General features: G+C 38.6%; 1 protein-coding gene across 11 annotated transcripts in view; it reads right to left on the bottom strand.

Annotated features, from left to right (window-relative positions):
• LOC103619037 (poly(rC)-binding protein 3) overlaps positions 1-20,048 on the bottom strand; it is a 495,171-nt gene that overhangs the window by 160,408 nt on the left and 314,715 nt on the right. For all 11 annotated transcript variants that reach the window (XM_017739090.1, XM_017739083.1, XM_017739086.1 and 8 more), the window contains one exon: positions 3,279-3,364. The gene's annotated coding sequence lies outside the window, so the exon portion shown is untranslated. The remainder of the gene's footprint in view (positions 1-3,278; positions 3,365-20,048) is intronic.

Genomic DNA, 20,048 nt, shown 5'->3' with positions numbered 1-20,048 from the left:
TAGGGAAAAGCACCAGAGCAGAGACTGAAATCTGCTAATACTAAAATCTTGCAGGGCACAGAAAAAACCACACTGTTCTGTTTACTCAGTACAAAGAATGGCTAATTTGACTAATAAATCACCTTAATATATGCCATAAATAAATAAACAAACAGAAAAATGTGAAATGTCATTCGTTGGTTTCTAAGAAAACAAAAAGCAAATATCAAGAATCTGAATAAATATATCAGAAAGTTTTATGTAATTCTCTAAATGAGACTTAATATAGGTCCACCTTTACTAATATAAGTACCTAATGTAAACAAAGTAGCAGTCAAAATAATCTGTTGTATGATATTCTCACAACAGTGGAACAGGACTGATTATAGTGATCAAAGACTTCTCTCCCATCATTATTTTGACTACAGGAATTATGCTGCCAGTCAACAATACAGTAAGCAGGGAGAAGATGATGTAAAAGGAGGTTACCCACTTTTTTTTGGGTAATAGTGTACTACCCAGTCTAGATTATCAAACTAGTGAGGTCGTCCACCATATTATTTACTGCTACACTTTGGCAGAAAGCCAAAATACTTTAATAATACCAGCTAAGGGGAACAAACCCTTCTCCAGAAAACTCATTACAAAGCAAATGCACAGAAGAAAGACAGAGTGATAATTTCTTCTGACCCTCTATGTTTTTACAGCACACATTCTTAAAGCAGAGGCACCAAAACACAGACTTCTGGATCAGTCTCACCAAAGTCAGACTCACAACCGAAGCAACAACCCCTGTTTTACGTTATCAGTTTTTTCAATGAAGTTGCTTATCTGCTGTGATTCCTGAAATATTTCCCTCAAAGATTAGGACCCCTTAGAACACAATTCCTGTTTCTCTTGATGGATCTAGTACTCTTCAGCCTTAAATTCAGTATGTTGCTATACATAGATGGGCTGAGGTTACCAAGAAACCCAGGCTGCTTGATAGAGCAAGTGGTCCTGTTGGACTGTTGGTATAATTTACAAATTTCATTGACAAGGATATTCTGTTGGCTTCCAGGTTGTCTGCAAAATACTGAAAACATCTAATTGTGAAACTTGCTGAAATCTTCTGCAAAGACTCTGCCTCAATTACGACTCCTCTTGCCAAGTATTTTCTGTGATATTTTCATTTAGCATGTGCTCCATTGACATTGTGTAGGGTTAATGTTTTATGAGAACATTGAATAGTTTGAAGTAATCTCTAATAAATATTTTGCTGGAAATACTGTAGAGCCAAGGAAGCTGATAGGTACTGTGACCAGAGGTGAGGGATTTGTGTTCCAATATTACTTAGCAGAGGAGAGGATTTACCCTGTGACTATTGCAATTCTGTACTACAAAACAGAAGGAGATATGACCACCACTACTTCACCTATGGGTATATTGTCCTTCTCCTTTGCTTTTGTAGCATTTTCCTGAAAACATAATGTTGTTAATGAAAATAAATTAATTTGTCCAAGCAGAAATGGAGCCTCTTCCTTGGAACTTGCCTTCCCACTTCATCTCAAAAAGAAACCCTCTGTTTCCTCCATTTAGATTGTCTCAAAATTTATTATTTATTTCCTGGGTTGATGAACTGATAAATCAGTTTTATGCACAGTCCTGACATGCTTAATGCCTTAATTAATTCAATTATTAAGCTTGGATTCATTGTCAAAGAGCCTTATATTCCTTACAATCTGCTTTTCATGGTAAACAGGACAGAGCTTCCAAACTGCATCTCACAGACAAATCCAAGAAGAATGGAAGCTGTTGGCTCTAGCCTGTCTGTCCTCTTAGCAAAATACAACTGAGTGGTCACTTAAGTAGATATGGAAGCTTGTGTTGTTATCCACGCCTGTGGCATGTTCTGGCCCAAACAGGAAGGTGAACCACACAGAACTGCGGACAGGTGGATCACTTAGTAATGAGTGATGTATTCGGTACTTCTGCTTTCTGGGAAGAGAGAAATCAAAGTCATGACCCTGTGATCCTTTAGGACCCCAAACAAGACTCAAAAGTTTGGCTGTGTTCTTACAGCTAAAATGCCTGAAAAGCAACCAAACAAGCAATAAGAAAGAAGGAAGCTGTTTTTATAAATATAAACCCAAAGATTTTTATTCCCATGGGCAGTTATTAAATAGCGCATATTCTTCACAGCACTTTTTCTTCTTTTATAAAAATAATACATCAGAAGTCTTTTGCTTTGCAGACTGCTGGCAGCTAAACATGCTTAATTATCATATTGAAGGTCATGAAATATTTTATACTGTATGAACTAAATTCAATGTATTCCTTATCTCAGAAATATGCAGTGGCAAAAAAAAAAAAAAAACACCCAAAATTTCAATACGAATCATCCACAGAATAATAAAACAAGATTGTCAAAGCTGAAGCAACCTGTAACCAGGCACTACATTTCATAAAATCTACTGGATACACTGAAGTGAAATAAGTGAAATATATTCCAAGAAGTAGCAAATAACATAGTATTTGCAGTAGTTTTATGAAACTAGAAAGAAAGGTGAAGTTTAGTAGTGCTATGAGAATCTTCACTGATATTTTGGAGCAGCAGTCTCTGGATATATAAGATCTCTCACTTAAGAAGTTAGGATAAGTGGACATGGTTGTTTAGAATAATTTTGTGTTTTAAAGTGCAGTCCCTCATGAAAGTTAAACTTTATGTGCAGGAAAACTAAAATTTTCGAAAAAGTTCTGAAGCTCTCCTTCAGCAAGTCATGAACAGCAAGGAACTTTCTTTTCTGTTCCTCTTTGTAAGGATCATCTTCCTCCTCCATTCAATGCAGTTTTTTCCCTCTCCACTTTTCCCAATCCTTACCAGTTTTTCTAACCCTCTTTCCTCTAACAGTAGAGGCTATCCTCAGACACTATTATTTCCAGCAGTTTCCAAATTCTTCCATCTTCCTTTCCTTAAGTCCAGCAAGAACATGCAAATGCTTAAATAATTTAATTTTTCCATCCAAAAAACATTTTACCCGAAAAAGGTTACCCAAAACATCCAGAGATATGACCACAGTTCCATTGGCTCTACAAGCTGGAATAATTAGGCAAGTCAGTGCTTTATGTCAACTCTATCTGTAATGTTGATAGGTTTCATTCTAGCTGGGAAATTTAAGAGCAGTTCCATACTATTCAATTTGCACTCACGTTTACTTGGCCCAGAAAATGAATGTGGTAGTCCATATAAGAAATGCAAGAATAAAATACAAGTCAGGAATACCAGAGAGAAAAAAAAAATCTGAGAATGGAGAACTTACTTGTCAGAAGAGCAGTGATGTTTAAAAACCTGCTGTTGTTGGTCAGCTTTTGCAGTCTTCAGATATCTAAAAGTATTGAGTGTGCTCTGAAAAGGAGAAGAATCAAGGATTTAGTAATTTTATCACCTATCAAATACTAAACTGAAACTTGTCCAAAATAGATTGCTTTCCCATTTTATGGGGTTATTAATTCATAAAGTATGTTTTTATTTTCCCACTGCATTTGCAGCAATTTTATGGGCTTCCAGAAGTTGAGCTGCTCAGATCAAACTTCCTGAAGTGCACAGGGAGTCAGAACAATGAGAAGAGTAATTATATTACTCATTCTGTTGCATACCTACATTTCCAAGCTCTTACAGTTGACAGAGAACAGTGAAAATGAAAGAAGTCTGACTCCTTTCTTGTTTAAAAAACCACTATACTGGAGTAAATGACTTTCCAAAACAAGCACAGAAAATCATGTCCCTAAATGTCTTTCAAACAAATGACTTAGAGTTAATTTGCTATCTTTTGGATTAGTTCATGTATTTGGCCTCCTCATTCGTGGTCTAGTAGCTGAGAATATCCCTTTATACTCAAACCTTATTCTACATTAAAGTCAAGCTTTATAATTTCCAATTGCCGTTAACAGACAGGGGAGTTGACTGTGTCAAGGAGCACTTTTAACTCTCCAAATCAAAATGAAATTGAAAGACTGGGAGATGACCAGTGCTTCCATCTATTTAGACTGTGGGGGAAGGAGGTAGAGGAGTTAGGAATTAAAGAGTGGGGTTGAACCTGTGAAAAAGAAGTGTTAGAGGGAAAGTGGGTTTAGTGTTATCTTTGTTTCTCACTTTCCTACACTATTTTTAATTGGAAAAAAAAATTAAATTAATTTTCCACAAGTCGTGTCTGGGGTTTTTTTTGCCCATGATGGCAATCAGTGAGTTATCTTCTTGTCTTTATTCCAGTCTGTAATATTTTCTATCATATTTTCTCCCCATGTTCTGCTGAGAAGTGGAAGTGAGAGACTAGAGGGATGGGTGCCTGGCTGCTGGCCAGAGTCAGCCCACCATAGCTATAAAATAATGTTTCCATTGCCAATGTTTCCAAGATCCCCAGGACTTAGACTGGAATGGAGATAAAAATCCATACTAATAAAACTCTGCCTATAACATACTGGAATAAACAGAATTAGTAAGGAGCAGAATGTTGATCAGAGAAAGCTGCATTAACAGGAAAACTTCGTAGATCTCTGACTTCTGTACTGTAATGCAGAGTTTATGGTAACATGGACAAAATCAAATGACTCCCACTCCATGAAAGGAGACCGCTGAAAAGATCTGTGCTTGTGATATGATACTGAGGTGTCTTTGGCCCATTAAGGAATTTTTGACAGCAATCATTGAAATATAACATAGCAAGTGTTTTAAAGTCAGAGATGAGACTGATCGACTTGTAGCAATATATTTATTCTGTCAGCACTCTTTTAGAAACAACTATTTAAAGTTCTTTTTGCAGCTAGGTTTTTACAAAACTGAAGTGATTTATTTAATTCCAGATTTCATTATGCTCCAGAACTCCATTTTAGCAATCATTATGATGCCAATAGCACATTTCAGCTATGAAAAAGATTGAAGTGCTATGCATCTCTACCTGATATTGAAGGCTATGGGATGAAATCTCCATCGAGTTAGTACTGCAGAGGATTATGCATTTGTTTGGATTCCCTTGGTTTTGGTCAGGATATGCCTTGCAGTGGCAAAATTAACAAAACCCTCTGTAAAAGTCATTGAACAAACTCTTTCCTGAGTTTTCTGTTAGAATTAATGTTCTGTTAAAATAATCAACAACCCACTAAAAAGGTGAGCTCCATGGCAAACATTCACATTGCCTCACATACTTGTGAGAAACCTCTGGTATAACAAGACCTAGAAGAATAAAAGTTGCCATTAGAACTGAGCGAGTACAAAATTCTATCAACAACCTCCCATTTACAGCCCAACCACTCTTGTAATTTAGCTGTGTTTTCAAGGCTAAATGACTAAGGTCTCCTACCTGTACCCTGGGAAATCTATAAACACACAGTGAAATTAACTACTAGTTGGGAAAGAGAGCCTGGAGACAGCCTTATGAAAATGTCACCTAAATCCTCATCAGCTGTCAAAAAAACCCCCAACAGTATATTAGGAAATACTAGGAATAGAACAGAAAACAGCAGAAGAAACATGATAATGCTGACATAGAAATCCATTGCCCACCTAGCATTTTGAATATTGACTAGGGTTCCAGTCATCTCATCTCAAAAATGACAGGATAGCAATAGAAGGATAAAGAAAAGGGTGACAGCATGATCAAAGGTATTTAATGGTTTCTGTGCTAGGAAAGGAAAAAGAAAGGCTTTAGGATTTTCATATGGAAGAGGGAAAAATGAGGAAAAGGACTGTGACAGAACCCCAGGAAAATCATGAACAGTACTGAAAAAGTGAATAAAGAATGGTTTTCACTTTATTTCATAGCAAAGGAAGCAGTCACAATAAAATGAACAGTTAGCAAGTTAAAAACATGAAACACAAGAAAGAATGCTTTCCACAAGGATCATAATTAAAGGGTGGAACTCCTTGCCCCAGGATGTGGTGGGAAGCTACAAACATGTGTGGGCTTCAAAAAGCACGTCACTGTAGTGGTAAAAGAAACATTGACCAGTACCAGTCTGTGTTTTACACAAAGCTGCACGGTACAAACGGTCTGGGTAAGAAGCATCACGGAGTGCTGTAGGGTGATACCAGGGGAGGTTGTCCTTTGGTCTGATTTAAATACAGCTGTTGCAATTGTTCTCATTAATTTTGCTCTTTTACTGAACTCTTAGCAATCTCTTGCAACATACAGATGTTAGAGAGCATTAGTGCAAATATGTGATTTTAGATTTATATAAACATATATACAGAGGGGCTTATGGACCATTTTAAGTTCAAATAGTGCAGCCTACTCAGGCAGGCAGGCTTTAGGCTAGGATTTTCTGAGGATCATCAGGTCTGGAATCCAAGCATCCAACTGCTACTGAAAACTAAAGGGATTGATCAACAAAACTCTCATTTTATGGAAATAAGAAATGATACTGAATTTTCTCCCCTCAAGAAAGAAGAAAATGGTCTTTCTTGTGTAGTCAGTGATCTTCATCTTAACTGTTTCATGTGTCTCATGATGGCAGGAGTAGAGATTTTTCCAGACAACCACATAGACATAGGATGTATGGAGTTGTCACTTGCTGTTTTTTGTGGTGATAAAATACCATAATTTTGGTGAATAAGCAAGGTTGCTTGAACTCTGTATGCATCTTCTGTTCATCTGACGCAGATCTGTTAAAGACTTTGCCCTGAGACTCTTTTGACACAAGTGATGGGCTTGCGACTTCCACCACGGGATGGCCGATGCTTCCGATCAGATAAAAGGCCATGGTCAGGAAATGCTTTTAGAAGACTGTGACAGAAATGTTCTGACTGGCTTTGGCTGACTAGATCTCTGGTTGTGAAGGTGGCAACTAAATTGTGGGGCATGTCTGGCCCCACAACTCTTGGTTGCCCAGATCACTAACCTTAGTTTCTATCACTATTCCCTCCTGCTACCTACCCGTGTTATTTTTCGTTGAAAACCAGCATTTGGGAGGAGGGATGGGGCATAGCCTGGTGTGATCCCAGTCACTGGGAAGTGAACCAGAAGCCTGAGGAGAATTTTCTTCCAGTACTTTCATAGTGGTTACTCAATGTCTGTTCAGGACAAAAAATGTTTGCATGGCTTCTTAAAGTGTTAAGTATCCTGAAAGCTGAATATGTCATGCTAGTCTAAGCTAACTTGGTATTTCGGCTACTGTTGTAGGTGGGATACAGGCTTAGGTAGACAGACCTAAGTGTAGACACTTTTAGTTACTCATTTATGCAAAATGCCAAAACACTAACATATTGTCACAGGTCTGCACACAGAATAATTATATTTATCATTGTATTAATTTTTTATTTCCTAAACTATGGATGGTCGTGTATAGAACTCTGAAAATAAAACCCCTCATTTATTCTATTTACCCTAGAATGTGAAGTTGTACACAGGTGCCAGTGAAACTCAGAATTTTCTGCCCTCAAAAATTTTCTTGCATACTAGCTGGAGCAATTCCTAAGAGCCTTGCCCAAAAAATAAAAACAAGGGTCAAGAGATACTGCAGAAAAATACTTCTAATTGCCCACATTGGAACAGTGACTACTCTTGAAATTCATACTCTGTACAGAGAAATGGTAGCTGTCCAAAACTGATGGGAAACAAATGAGGTTTACATACAAATCAGAGTGTCTGCGTAAGTTCCTTCAAAGTTTACATGAATGAATGAATGAACATGAAATCATTATTCTGTCCAAGCAAAAAGACTTTCCTATGCAGGCATGTACTTACTCCAACACCTGTCCACTCCATAAAGGTTACCAGTTGTGTTAACTGGTATTTCAGCTAGGAGATTTGTGTTGGTCTAGGGCAAGCTGTTCAAGTCCCCAAGCTGAGTTTGTTTTCTCTGTGACAGTAAAATGATCTAATTCATTTCAAGTCACGAGCTTTTTAAGCTCCTCTTCTGAGGAGAGGGATTGAGAGAGCAGCCAGGTTGGTGCCTAACCACTGGCCAAGATCAACCCACTGGATCCTTGGATCAGGCAACGTATTTATGTGACTTTGCTTTCAGTAAAAATGTCCAGACTGGATTTGTTGCACCTCAGTTATACACACCAATTCCATACCTTCAGTTAATTTAAACTGAACTGCTCTGAGCAACCCTTATATTGACAAAGAATGATTCTGTTCTCAGGGAGCACGAGGATGCAACCCTACTGTCCTACTACATCCAGTATAGGTAGACTGTAAATGCATTATCTAGCCATGTTTTCCACTTGGAAATTGTTAATGGGCAGATTTATGCAGATGCATTTGTTAATTATGCATTGAATTATTTGGACAAAGCACTTTTAGCATGTGGGTGGTTTGTGAGCTGTTTGCTATTGGCTATGCATTGTTCACAGTTGTTTCCACTTCTGCCTTATGCTCCTTGTGGTGGAGGAAGAATGACGCTGTTCCTGAATGGCCACTTCATAGTAACCAGAATGTTTCTACTTGCTGGACAGATGAAAACAATTTTCAGCAAGATAGAGGTGACTAAGAAATGACTGAATAACAAACAGAAAATAGCAACCGTGCTAGATTGCACCTGGATTTGTTGTGTGTGTGAGTACAAAACAATCAGCATGGCAAAGTGCTTCCTCACACAGGTAAGTATTTGTCAAATAGCTGTTTGGATCTAACAAACATTTTTGTCAAATGTTACAGCAGAAGTGAATCAGTTTTTAAGAAAACAATTTTACTGGAACCATCATGTAATCTGTAATGCAAAGGTTCCCATATTCCTCAAGGAGTTTTGATTACAAGCTATGGGGGCAATCAATTAAAATAATTATATTTACTCTAAGCTCAGACAATCATCTGGAATGATTTCATTTTCTTAAAGCTTGGTCAACCCAAGTGCATACATGCCACCTGAAAAGATCACATCTGGTAGGGTCAATGCTTTTTCTTTGCCCTTCCAATACCACATACACAACATTTTTTAAGTCCCAAAGGCCTTTGACATTGCATTACAATGGATCAGCTACCTCTAATATGCTGAGCAAAATAAGGCATACTCCCCAAGAGAGGGGAAGCAGACAATCTGCCCTGAGGCTTCCCTATTGTTATTTCATTTAGAGAGACTGGCAATATCACAGTATCTATGATAAGAGAGGAAAAAATTTCAAGTCCTCCCAGCTGTCTCCTCCTTAATTCGATACTGATGGTTCAGTTGGTCCCAACTGTCCATAATGCACTGAGATTTCTTGTGGCTACTGTGCTAGAGAAATCTCCCACGTGCTTGAGGTGTGCTCTTCTTCTAGTCTGAGCTAGTCCAGCTGGAAAGTACATGAGTAATCCTAGGCAGCGGACACTGTGCTACCTCATCCAGAAGCAAGCTGGTGTTTTATTGAAGATTGCCATGGTGTGTCAGGAAGCAATACTTAAATGCTGAAAGTTTTCTAACTGCCTCAGTTTCATATGGACATGCACAACACAAAGATGCATGTGAGGAACACTCCACAGCTGAGTAAGCATTGCCTTGGGAAGGATGGACAAAAAAGAGTGTGGTGGTCAGTAGGGGATCCTTGTTTGACAAGCTTGGACTGACAGTTAGGGAAGACTGTGCAGATAGCAAAGAACAAGGGTTGTTTCCCTGACACACTTTGTAGAGACTCTTCTCTATGCAGTAGACACTGATCAGTAATGGTTAAGAATGAGAGACTGTCTAGTTCATTTATCATTCTTCTCCACAGTGGGTATCAAAATCCTTTACTATTTGAGATGCAGTATTATGCAAGTACAGAGAAGGCTGCGCCACCGCCTCAGGTCTTGAAATGAAAGGGATAGAACCAGAAGTAAAATTTATGTGAGCTGTCCTAGGCGCTGTGTAAGTACCATCACTGCAGACTGAGTTACACAGATGACACATCTAACAGGTAAGGGCAGAGAAATGACATAACTCGCCACATGTCACATAGGTGAGGCTTACTCAGCCTTCATTATCTGATAAAGTGCTCTGCCTCTGGAATAAGCTAAGGCTAATGAAATGGTGATGCTATCAGAAGGCAACTGAAAATAAAAGTCTCAGTGTGATTTGCTGAAAGTTATTGCTAGCATCACAAAAATGACTCTCATTAAAGTACCACTCTCCAGCAAAGAGAAGCAGGACAATCATAACACAGACTTACAATTTGCACAGAGAACTCACTGTACAGGAGATACAGGTATATTAGGAAGAAAAACTTATTAGCAGAGTATCAATTTAATCAGCCATTTTTATTGCAGGACTAGAATAAATGAGTGCATACCTTGTTAAAAGAATCTGTGGGCACAATCCCATTTCATTTATATATTAAAACAATAGTCTTGCTTTATAAAAGAATCTCATTCAGTGACATCCTTGAAACCATTCACATGATTAAGATGAGCAAGATTTCACTTAATACGGTCAGCTGACATCCCTGATGCGTTCTACACATCACCAATTATACTGTTCTCTTTACTCAGCACTGCAGTACTTAAAATGATATTTCATCCATTCAAGCATCAATATTGATCTCTGGCTACATTAAGTATTTCCAGTTAAACAGTGTGAAAAATCCCACCTTTTCAGCTATGGTTTCAGTTAAATAACTCAGCGGAAAATGACAAGAATAATGCTTATTCAATTTCCTCATTTCACATATCAGAATGATTGGCAGTAATCTACCTCATTCAAACAGTGATCTCCCATTGCTTTCCAACAAGATATAAATGGAAACAAATAATCTTGATAAATCCAGACCTTATACACAGTGTTGCAATCAGTAAGCAAATCTGTAAGGGTACAGTTTATAGCAGCAGGTCATTTGCTTGTACTGCAATTTAGATTTCAGTTTTCTCATATCCGCTTAGCAATTTTACCTGCTGTGTTTCCCAGAACACTGTGGTGATCCCATTGTTGAAGGCAATTTGGCCAAGCAGAAGCACAGTGATGTTTCTCTAATTTAACTTGCATGCAGAAGTCCACCTTACCCTTCCTTGTGCCAAAAGGAGAGCCATGGTTGTTTCCATTGCTTACAGATTAGGACCTTCTTATGGGTCCTCTTTGATCACCAAGTGTGACCTACTGCAGAATATGTGATGCAGAATCCCACTTACTTTGCAAGTCCCCAACTACGAGCCTAAACTACTCCCTTCCCACCTGTATCCTTCTTTTCACCAGCAAAGCTGTTTGGTTGTAGTGTATGAAAATAGGATTCCTCTTAAAAACTATGCTTTCCCTTCTTCTCTAAAGAGAAAACAGACAAGAAAAGTAAAGCTGATCGAGAAAAAATGGTTCTACAGACTGAAAGGAGGTCAGACAAAGTGTGCTGTGGAATTACTACTGGCCAATTCCTCCCATCTAGATCCAGGGTACGTTTGTCTGTAGAATAAGGAAGTAGAATCTGTTCTACCTACAATTACATCATTACCAAAAGCATTAAGTAGTTGGAGGAATTGAAAGGTTGCATACTGAATAGGGCTCAGCTGATGATTTCAAGTCCAGGCATGCCTGGGAAAATCTGCAAGATAAGCAGGGGTTCAGCAAATTTGGGAAAGTCTAAAAAATTGTCTTGGGGATTGGGCCAAGTGGTTTGCAGCACAGTCAATTGGTAGGTCAAGGGTGGAAGCATAACCCAGCCCTCCGTGCAGATACCGGACAGTGGCTTTCATAAAGCACAGGAGCCAGGAAACACGATGCCTTGGTGTGGCAAAACCCCGCTGCCACTCCCTGCTGCTGTCCTTCAGGAGAGCAGTGTGCTGCTCTGGCATGATGAATGCTGACGCAAGCAGAAGGTTAAGCAATAGATACAATTTTTTTTTGTTCCCTTATCTATGCAGTTGGCATGAACTGAAGTTAGTAGGACCTTGCTCATGTCTAGCAGGCACAGTAATAGTTTACCTGCACTTTGTTCCACTTTTCAGTGAGGGAGAATGAGGCCTAAGGGAAACCTGACCCTTTCTGTACCAATCTGCCACCATTAAACCTCACATCTTTGTGCCTACAGCTGCTATAACATCACAGTCTATGGATAGAGACGGGTCCTGAATTTTTTTGTGAGTAGCCATTGCAGTTTAAGTGAAAACCCTTCAGAAACATAAAAGTTCTTTGAAGCACTACAGTGTTTATAATGAAAATAAAGTAAGTCACTATAAATATTTAAATGTCTTAAATAAAGATTAATTAAGGACTAGGCAGGAAACTGCCTTTGCTTTTAAAGCAATTAATCTTTAATTGCAAAGTATGCATTAGTAACAAATCGGTGTTTAATGGTGATATAAAAAGAGAAATCTGAAGGTCAAGGATAAGGATCAGGTACCTGTGTATGCATCTGCGTGTAGAACACTGTACTATACTTGAGCAAATATTGCAAAAATATATTAATTTGAGTAAAAATATATTAATTTGAGTAAAATGATAAGTTTTGTTAAAGTATTTACTATTTTTTTTACTTGCATGTCTTTATGCTCGTATGGAAGAGCATCCCTTAAAAGAATACAAACTGCAAATGCCTGCTGAAGTTTCATGTGGCTGACATACCACTGATAGGAAAGTACAGAACAAACAGAAAGATGCCAATTAAAAGAGATGAAAACATCTACTTTTAACTACATGGAAGAAGCCATATCTATGAAGCATGAACTTAAGCAAAGAGCTTCAGTTTTTAAGTAATCAGGTATTAAACAACATTTATACCTGATCTGAAAACAGATGTAAATATTCATGTACAATGTCATGGCTTATTTTAAGGTATTCTCAACCTAGTTGAAAATAAAGGTAATTAATTACTCTCTGGCCTTTAAAGATAAATAGAAGCCAGAAAGGCACCGTGAGTTCCATTATTTTCAGCTACTCAGAGAACCTGGAAAAACTGGCTTTGGAATGCAATGGGCAAGGCATACTTTGGTCCTGTTTTAGGATGGTGCCTTGGTTTGTTTTGTTGACTCACACTTCCCCTGTTGAATGAGCTTACTTCATTTATTTGTGCAACTGCACACATTGAATTTTACACATAAGTGGGGATGTTGCTGTCCATCCAGGTACACAGTACTCAGTTTTGAATATTGGGTACTAAGCTGAACAAATAGAACATTATGTTCTCCACGCACCAAATGTAAGTTGATTCCTGCAGTAGCAGTTGCATAAAGGTAATTCTGAAATGCAGTTTTATAACTGGATGAACTGAACTGAAAAAAAACCAAACCCAAACTGCAAGAAGAATCTTACCTGAGCTGAAACCCAGCTCTTGATACAAAAAACGTATACCAGACTGAAATCATGCATTCCTAGCATGCACAGAAAAAGTCTCTTTCATATACTGTTGCTTCCCTTTGCACATTCAGAGCCAAGAACATAAGAGCTATAAAAACAAAGGGCCAGAGAAAACCTCGTAGTGTTTCCCCCCAGTTGCTCAGGAAGGAGGCTTCATACTTTTCTTGACTGTTTGAATTTCCTAGATGCAACCCTCCAAACTGAGCCCAGGCCACCTGCAGTATGACATTGCTATGATTTTTTGGGTACTGACCGGCTACCTCCCAATACTTTATTCTAAGTTTACAATGGAGCAGAGAATATGAAGTGATGCACTAAAGCAAGGGACTCAAAACCAGATGTGGGCAGTTAAATAAAAGAGATTTTGAACTGCATGGTCAAGACATATCTTAACACGCTGGGTCACATCTTCAATTGATAGAAGTAACCTTAAGACCATTAATCTCAGAGCTACACTGATTCTCCCCTGCTAGTGATGTAGCACAAGTCGAAAAACATGCAGTGCTGGGCTCCCACATTGCTAAGCTTTGGTGCTTTGTGTATTTTATAGAACATATTGAGGAAACAGTCATGAGGGGTTGCTAGCATTTTACAAGCTGCCCTGTTAGAGAACCTGAGAAACTCAGCTGGTGTGTAGCCTTGGAGCTGCTCTGCCTCCCCACAGCATGGCCTGTGCACGCTGGCAGGACAATCTGGGACAGCCTCCACAGCCTCTCCCCAGCTACGCATACACTGGATCAAGGGATCAAGTGATGCCTTCAGCCTTCCCAGTACTTACCAAGGCAGCTTTTTGAGCACAAAGAAACATCATTCCTGAGGATAAAATCTTGTAAGCATTAAAAACAAATGGGGGAAAAAATAAGAATGTTTTTTCAACAATTTTGAGCATTGGTTTTCCTGGGAGGTATACTGAGGTGTAGACTACATTCTCAAATACTTACTCAGCTCTGATGATCTTTCCATTAACCCTTGTCAATTTAAAATGTTCATGTTCTGTGATAGGGACATTTTTCACTGCCTATAAATTTACTTATATCTGGCGTAGGCCACAGTCTTGGTTGCACTAATGAGAAGCAAAGCCAAGTGAATTTGACATCATCTGTAAGAACAGGCTCCATTTTACTGTAATAGGCTTCCTCCATTCACTCCAATATAATTTCTGTCTCATAACATTTCAAGAAGCCACAGAGCTCCTTGCTTTCCTCAGTTGTAGGTGTAAGATTTTGACAGAGGTTACATTTTAGAGATGCTTAATATAAAGAGAAATTAATAGCACTGGTAAAAGGATCAAGATATGTATTGATTATAGTAAGAGCTTAGTCTGTCTAGTTTTGCTAGATTTACAAGATCAAGAAAAAATGATCAGAAATGCATCTATATCAAGGTACACTTGGAAATAAACACCACAGCTGGCAAATAAAACCACAATGCCTTTCAGTATTATTCACAAAGATTGTTTTGGTTGCCTAGCATAGTGGTTTAATACCAACATAACTCCATTTCAAAAAAGATACAGGTGCTGGGCTTACCACTCCACTGAGGAACACGTTTTCTACTGAGGGTTCCCTGCTGAAGTCATAACATGGTGCCACAGCAGCCCAGCTGAGGGCAGAATCAGGTCCCACATGTTTTTTGACCACCAGAGCCATGGTCCACCCCCTGCTCACACAACTCCTAGTCACTGACTGACATTTCCAGGGATTTCAACTAGTGCTCAAATCTGGCTAACAGAAATCCAGATACAGTCTTTTCTACAAGCTCGTAATTTGTCTACATCACAAATGAAACGAGCACATCCATTATCATTGATCTCTTTCTGTAATTTGAGCAATGAATGTGTTGAAGCGCTGCTGTAAACAAGGTGGGAAGAATACTCCTGTGCATCAGGAGTAAAACAAACAAGAAAAGACTGTAAAAAAAAGATGTTTTCGTGCTGAAACAGACCGAATCACAGCATGGAACTTTATTTCAGAATCTGACAGCAAAGCGCTAATTTGCTTCTTTGAATGAAGCAGATTCAATCAATAAATCCCCAGCTAGCAGAGCAAATCCTTCAGGAGGGACCAGAAAATCAGAGTTCACTCTTCTTTCCACAGAACATTTGAAATGTTTAACCTTTTTCTGCTGTACCTTATTTCTAAGGTATTGAATTCATATCTAAGCCATGCTTTATTTTCATATTCCTTAAAAATTCCTTAAAAATTCCTTAAAAAATAATTTAGCAAATAAAAAGATAATCCAGCTTCAGTGAACTAGTGAACTATTTCTGCACAGCAGTGATTCTACCAGGTACTTCAAGGTATGTATCTTGCTCACTAAGGTCAGCTTGATGCCAGTGCCAGCAAGAGATGCCCAGAGCCTGAAAAGGAATCACAAGTCAGGTCATCCTCTGTTGATTCTGAGATAGCTTAAAGTCTGCCTCGGTTCCTGGAGTGTCAGGACTTCAATATAAATACAAGAAGAAAACCTTTTGTAACTAGGAACCCTTCTGGATGCAAAACTCTCACTCTGGTTAGAATGTTTACTTGCTAAGAAAAGATTCAAATTGAGGAGCACCAAGGCTTGCACCCGGATGACCCTCTTTGGTTCAGGTGTTAGGAGAAGATTCCACTGCACCATTAAACCTCCTACTCTCCTCTTCTGCCCAGAGAAAGAATAAGGGATTGGGCGGGGGAGCAAGGGAGGGAATTCTGCAAAGGAACATCAAGGGAAAATGAACTGTCATCATACCTCTGTTCAAACAGAAAGAAATGAATTTATGTAATACACCTGAAAAGTTAGAAATTAAGTAATATGTATCAGTTTTAAAAGAAACATTTTTTAGATGGCATTACCTTAACCACAAAATACACAAAATACTAAATATTAATTTTCCAAAGAAAAATATTTTAAAGACTTCCCGTTCTATTAGTCACAGGAGTTACAGAAGGCCTCCTGGTGAGAACTTACACTTCTGGAAATGACTCCCTCCTCCCAGGTCATGCTGTCCCTAGTCCAGTTTGTATAGCTGGTTGTGTTAACACCCTGTGTCCCAAAGACTGCTCTTACTGGTTGCTGCTGCAGAATTTTGTGTAAATAAGACATTTGTAAGTAATCAATACAAATTGTTCCTGCATAAATGGTCAGGTGGGACAGTATTTTATGTGCAGTTAAGATATTGAAGAGTAATTTTTTAATGTAGTTAAGATACCTAAGTAGCAATGAATTAAACAAGTGCTGGGTGGTGCCTGGATTATAGGAAGTAAGCAGAGCAGAGGTTCAAGGGCTCAGCCCATACAGCTGAAAATGCTACTGCAAGTGCCCTTACAGTGGAGACTCCTGTCACCTCCATACAAACACCAACTATTTTGCTGAGGAGATTTGATTCTCCACTATGGTAAGATCCTCACAATTTTTTTTTCTCTATCAATCACTCCCGCTGAGTGTCTGTGCAACAGCAGGATGGAAAAACAAATGTCTATGCAAGAAAAGAGTGGAAAAAGGATATAAGACTAATAAAAAATTCCCATTGAGTTTCACTCTGCTGTAAGAAAGGCAAATTCTGTCTGGAGACACATAACAGAACAACAGACTGCAAGAGAAATGAAAGGATCCTTCTGCTTCTCCCAACCCAGGAAGACTCACGTGAGGGCATAAAACTAAATCAGTTCTTCATGTCCACAACAGGCAGGACAGGAAACAATGAACATAGGCGACAAAAAAGAAGGTTCAGGTTAGAAACAAGGAAAAACTCTCTTTTAATAAAAGATCCTGGACAGTGGAGTAGTCCATTAGAAATGTTACTAAATAATCTGCTATGAACATGGGCTTCCTGATCATTTGAGTGCCTTTACCTTTACAACCTGTGAACACCTCTGTTCAGTTCTATCTCCAATGAATTCCATGATATGCAAAAGGAAAGAAAGAGATGAAACATATTTCTGTTTCTAGTAGAGCTTATAAGACCATTAAGTTCACTGTAACTGAAATATGCTCTTACAGGAGCTTTAATACCTTGAGACACCATCTAAGTAAATAGGCATTTGCACTCCTAGACACATTAGCAGATGAATAACCTATCTCATAAATGTGTAATGAATGAATAACTTGTTCCAGTCCCTGGAGGTAACACATAGACTTGATACCATAATTTTCTCCTTTAGAAGTATCCATTTCAAGGACAAGCCTGTGAATTTCCTGTGATATGAACTGGTACCACCATGATGTGCTTATCTTTACACGGGTCTATTTGCAGCAGGAAGCCCTTTTTTGTTTAAAGTGAGACAGCTGCCAAATATCATGTCCCTTGTACCACACCCAGACACTTGCCAGCAGCAGTGGTGGCTCCTGCAGCTAGATGACACTGAGGGGGCTGTAAGAAATACCTTACAGTGAGTCTGACATCAGGAACCTGTCTGGCCTCCTGCCCCCAGCTCACATGAGCAGCCAACAAGGGGAGGTACAGAGCACCAGCAGAGAGCTGTGGGTGAAGGCTGACTCCCTTAGCTCCTTTCCCAGAGGCGCAGGAGCAGGGAAAACAAAACTGCCGAGGGGAGAATAATTTGTCAGCAGAGAAGATGACAGACAGGTGCATTGTTCCCTGTTCCCAGGAAGGCTGCAGCAAAAGTGGAGGTGAAATCATACCTTTAAACATACCCTTTAATCAAGCCAGCCTGCTTGCCCATGACATAGGATTTACTGTCATTAATGAAGACAGAGGAACACAAGCCTCTGTATGGGACACTCCGTGAAGGTGAAATCCAGAGAAGGTCTTTGAAGTGTACGCTGGTGCCTGTGGAGCCATGGACTTACTGAAAGCACTGACTGCACAACATGAGCCTTAGAAAACATCTCACACCGCTGTAAGCTCTCTCCTCTTGACAGTCAGTCCCTCCTGAGCTCTTCCTTACCCATCAGTTTACTGTAAGAAAATTCAGCACCATCTCTGGCAACACATTCCTTTCCACCTGCACCACAGACTTCACAATGTCCAGTATCTCCCTCCTTCAGACTTCTCTAGGCTCATGTGAACCCACGTGAACACCATTTAAATTCCTTCCCAGAGATAAGCATCAGCCTTTCCCACACTGGACGAATATAGCAAGTAGCTTACCTTTTTAAATACAGATTCAGCTGCTGAATTCTTCTTGAATAATTATAACCAAAATTATATATTTGACTTGCAGAAAGCCATGTGAGAAAAATCAAGTGAATCTTGTGAGAGTCCAAAAATTCTGAGTGGCTCTCAAGAAGTTACTTTTATTAGTAAGTGCACATACAACCTCCCACTCATTAAAATAAAAAAAAATTATAAATCCCTAAAGAGTCATAAATAAACTCTCTATTAAGGTTCAACATATGTAACTGTCAAGTTTCAGGAAAAATGACAGCATTCAATACAGAAAAAGACAACTCCATCTTCAGCAATTATAATCACAAATTAATTAGTTCTGATATAACTTCAGAAACATTTTAATAACAGCCATTCTAATTTATGACTTAAATCCTTTTGCTGATGAGAAACATTACACCTAAGATAGCACAATATAAAATAGCACCTATCAGCTGCTGCATTTTCTGTGGTGGCATCCACCCACTTTATTGAGGAAAATTACCAAAGAACCTCTGAGAGAAGAGGGATGGTGTGTGTGCGTATTGGTGCAGAGCCTGACGGCATCAGAGCCCAAGGCTCTCATGGCACGTGAGAGACGGAACATTCAGAAGCAGAAATTGTGTTGAGGAAGGAAGGTTTGTTTCCTTAGTTTTGTGAGTTCAGTTTTTTACCTCCTGATCCTTTTGTATTTTTCTCTAAGTCAAAGAAAGTAAGTTTTCTGATGCAGGATATTTTGAGGGGAAAAAAAATCTGTGTGATTTTGTCTATTCCTTCACTGACCTATGTCGCTCACTATTCCTTGTTTTTCAGAGCTCAGCATCAACATTAGAGTCCAATTCAGCATGGCTACATTTCTATCAATCACTCTTTTCTCCTTAGGAGAAAAATACATTTCTCGAGTATAACTGCTACCTGCGTTGGTTCTTCTTATTGCAGGCAGAAGACAAAACACAGCAGCTGAGGCTGTATGGTGTAATCTGACTGACCTACATTTCACTAAGTATCAACCTCTACAGGCTTTAAACACAATATTTCCTACTTTCAACTAATTTCAGCATTTAAACTAAAGTTTTCCAAAAATCTCCTCTGAGGAAGATTTAATTTAACAGTCTCTTCAATCAGACAGAGGCATGATTTTCTGTGTTTATTTATAAAGTATGCTTTATGTTTGAGTCAAATGTCACCTAACAATTGCACCAAATCCCATTTTTTACTCTTAGACCTCATCCTAAAAAGACTAATACAAACATGCAGTTTTCTTCTGAGTGGATCATGTTGGAAGGGTTGAAGGTACTAAGGCTTAGTATGTTACAGTTCTGAGGGAATTAAATGGATCCCGTGGGATTGAAATACATTTTTTCTGATCAGTGTTTTAATAAAACATTATTGTACCATCTTTGAACTGTTGAAGTGCATTCAGAAATATTCAGTGAAATCTCAACCAGAATGAAATTCCATTCATCTTACATTACAGCATCTTTGGGCCAAATAAATAATCATTACAGGACACTTATTTTAGAGGATAGATAGATAGATAGATAGATAGATAAATTGATATATATGTACGTGTATGTATATGTAGAAGACAACATAATAGCTCTAAGCTATTCAAGTAGATTCTTCTTAGTACAATGATTTTTATTAAGAACATGATAGAAAGGCAGCAGTGTACTAGCTAAAGGGACACTGGCCAATCAATATTTCTATTTATTGATCTTCCTTTAAAATATTCTGCTGTTAAGATATTGTTAAAGCATCTCCTTTCCCT

The sequence above is a fragment of the Corvus brachyrhynchos genome, unplaced genomic scaffold, assembly GCF_000691975.1.
Source record: "Corvus brachyrhynchos isolate BGI_N302 unplaced genomic scaffold, ASM69197v1 scaffold7, whole genome shotgun sequence".
In the NCBI taxonomy this organism is placed as follows: domain Eukaryota; kingdom Metazoa; phylum Chordata; class Aves; order Passeriformes; family Corvidae; genus Corvus; species Corvus brachyrhynchos.
Note: the sequence above shows the minus strand (reverse complement) of the source record. Positions and strands in the feature narration are given on the sequence as shown.